We start from the raw sequence: 3,689 nt of genomic DNA, 5'->3' as shown, positions 1-3,689 counted from the left end.
CCTGGTCTGGGGCGCAAGTTCTTGTGCCGGACGTAATGCACTGTTTTTGTTCTTCAGAATCTGTGGCACTGTCGCCCTGCGTGGAGCAGAGCAGCTGTGCTATGTTGTTCATTTATTGGCGTAATTTCAGAGAAGTCATTTGACGGCATATACCACCCATTTAAATGTCAAGCCAATCGCCTGCAGAAGCAGCAATAAGTGCTCACTAGGTGACGTTGATTGCTTCCTACTGAGGTTGCTCATTGCCTAAGGCATTCTGCTATTAAGCAGCCGTGATACTGGGCCACAGCAGCCGTATTTCCATAGTTGTGTGCAGCATGAAGGCTTAAGGTCTGCTATACAGGGTATTTCTACGAAGACCTTAAGTAATATTTTTAAAAATACCCGTTCGGAAATAAAAGGACTGTTCCCTTGGAGACATGCCATCAGTGATGGCGACCACGGAGTGACAGGCGATACATGGTACTTAGTTGCTAATTAACAAAAATCTATTAAATTTTTAACTTTTAATTTCAGTGGGCTCATCGTAACTGAGAAATTGAAGCGATGTATCCATACAAGCTATATCAACCTTTGGACCCAGAAAAATGTGATTCCACGCAGAAGTTTGGCACCAAGAATTTCGGCTACCAGAGCGCGCGAAACCGGAACAGAGGCTGCAGTGAGCGCAAAGCGATGCTGGCTGCCTGCTGCTGGCTGACGTAAGCGGAACATCTTTTCGAGGGGCGCGGAGCAGATCTAAAAGTTTGTATGGCTTGTACAGAGAGCTTGCTTCAATTTCCCAATTACAATGAACATGCTAAAACTCAATGTTTAACGTTAAAAGTTAATGAATGAATTTTTGTTAATTAGCAACTAATAATCACCCTTCAACCTGTGGTTTCCACCACTGACATCATGTCACCAAAGGAACCGTCCTTTTCTTTTAAAACTGCAGTTTCAAATTTGTAGCAACATCCGGCATACTGATTCTGTGACTGCACTCCTAAAGCAGCCATAGGCAGTCGCTCAGAAAGTTAGCTCGCAAGCAGCTAGTAGTGGCATAGCAGTGTCGCTGTTATGTTGGGCTATTGCTGTAGTGGACACCCATGACTGCAGCCCCACTTGCGGAAGCCTCATTGTGGCCAGAAAAAGTTCACCAGTGAACTCTTGTGCTTCCTGTAAACGCTGGCTTCACTATGGCTCCAAACATGGTGTTCAGAGGGTAAAGGGCTTGCATTCTGCTTGAATATTGAAACTGGAAGGTTTTACGCACTTTACCATGCTAACTGTTCACTAGCCAAGTGATGTAGCATAAAGCTTTGGAGCACTGCTTTATAAAGCAAGTTTTAATTGGTAAGTTTTGTGGAACAGCAAGGAATATTGTCTCAAGACTAACATGGGTGCTCTAGACTCTTCTCATTCGTGGTTTTTCTTTTTTTTTTCTTTACGTGGGATGTTCTGATGTTGCAGCACCAGCTTTGATGTCACTGTTGATGAGCTGGATCAGTGCCACAGCCAGTATGTGCTGCATTTGTATTCAATGGGCTTGCTGTGATCCGTACTAAAGCAGTGGTGTTTGGCTGCCATTCCGAGAAAACTCGCGTTTCTTCGAAAGTTCTGGGTCTCGTGGCGTCAAAATCAGCGATATTTTAGCTTGTGGCTTGCATGTTTGTAGCCGAACATGTGACGCTTACGATTCGACGCAAAGTGGCGCCCCTCAGGCTTGTTTTTCCATGCTCATTGCAGCAAAATCATTAGACTTGTATGCACTCTCTCAACATAATTTAACATTTTCTTTGATTTTACTGTGAAAACCAATTTTAAGTATAACAGGCGCGCAATAACAGACCATCTTTCCTCCATGCAACAGACTCAGTAGCAGACGACGTGCGCTTCGCAACACGCCTCTGACGCAGCGCCACTCCTGCTGTCATGTGGAGAAGCAGTGAACTACGTCAGTCAGCACACCTACCCATCTAGCCACTGCAACGTCAGTGCGCGCATGTATTTTCTGGGTGTCATAATGGAGCCCATAAGCAGTTTCCTTCTCAAGACAGAGATATGCATACTTCGCTTAAAATGTTCTAAAAAAGATTCTGCGTTTACCGCTGCACTGCTCTTGCTAAAATTTTGCAGAAAGATCGCATTTTAGAATCTGTGTTCATTGTAACACCTAGCATAGGTAATTGCCTGGTTTTTATGAAGAGGAGCTGCTGCCGCGGCAGTGCAAGCATAAACTTCTGTCGTCGCCTGCCGGCAGCTACAGAAAAGAGCCGGTCAGGGATGGTTGCCACATGTTGCCCCACGGCCGCTCTATGGAATGCACGTCGTGCGTTCAACCGGCAGGCAGTGACAGAAGTTTGTGCTTGCGCTGTCGTGACATCAACTCGCATCCACAAACGAAGGCAAATTTGCACTTTTGCACACACTGTTAAAATTGTGATTGACGTCGTCGGTTTGAGGTATGAAAGAACGACTGCTGCCTTCGTGACTTTCGTCGAGTTGTCTGCCCATGGAGGAAGATCCAGGACAGAACACACCTCTCTGCTTGTTTTGTAATGAGGAAGAGGCAATACACCACTTTCTTCTATCTTGTCGCCGCTTTACTGCAGCAAGATTATTGGAAATACCTTTTCAAAGACTTGGCCTGGACGTAACAGAGCCTGCTATTCTATCGTTTGGGGCCTACACTTTGGGATTCAGCCACAGGGATGCTTGTTCTGCTGTCCAAACATTTCTAACAGAATCCAACCGAACACCTTGATAAATTCCATCTTTCCTTTTTTGTGTACTTTTAAATTAATTATTCATTCAATCTGGCCTTACTGATTTTATTTCAATATAATTCTGCACTATACAGCGCTAATTCCATAGATATTTGGAAATTTATGCTTCATATTAAATTAGAATAATCCACCCATTTTTTGGCCAATCCCCCATTGTGAGTAGGAGCCACAGACGAACGAGATAGGCAACACCAATTAGAGAGGTACTGGTAGGCATGTGGATACAAGAGAACGGCAGGGTATCACACGCTAGAAATATTAAAACAAACCACAACGAATGTGGCGCGAATGATCCACAATCGCAAAACAATGAAGTTGCTTCAAAGAGGCGGAAACGGTAGCATTAATTATAAGCAGGTTGACCTCCCCTTTCAAAAACTAAAGGCTGAAACAACCAAAGTGAACATCACCAGGGCAGCGTATAACGTTGCCCTGGGGCTACCAAAGAACATGAGCACCGAGAGGCTGGAGGCTCTCGGTATTTACAACTTATGTGAAGAACACGCCACGGCGGTGGTCGTGGTACAGAGAGAACATCTGAAATTGACAGGACAAGGAAGGGCCCTGCTGCAAAAGATGGGATATTCCCTGAGAGCTCAATATGGTGGGGAAGAAAGTTCTACTACCCATACAAAGGAGAGAAAATTCTAGTTTCACTAATCCCAAAGAATATGAGCACGGAACACTCAAAGCAGAAGAAATGCGCAATCAACGGCTTTACAAAACAAATATGGAAGAAATAGACTATATATACAGTGATGGAAGCGACATTTTGCTTTTTGTAGCAGATTTTGGAGCAGAAAAAATGCTAGTTTGAAGCAGCTACTATTGGTGTTTTCGTAGCAGATGGCAAAATATGCCATAAGACTCCTGGAGTTAAAAGCATCACTGAAACATCTCATAAATCATATTTATTACAAA

The sequence above is a fragment of the Dermacentor silvarum genome, chromosome 1 (assembly GCF_013339745.2).
Source record: "Dermacentor silvarum isolate Dsil-2018 chromosome 1, BIME_Dsil_1.4, whole genome shotgun sequence".
NCBI classification, from domain to species: Eukaryota; Metazoa; Arthropoda; class Arachnida; order Ixodida; family Ixodidae; genus Dermacentor; species Dermacentor silvarum.
Note: the sequence above shows the minus strand (reverse complement) of the source record.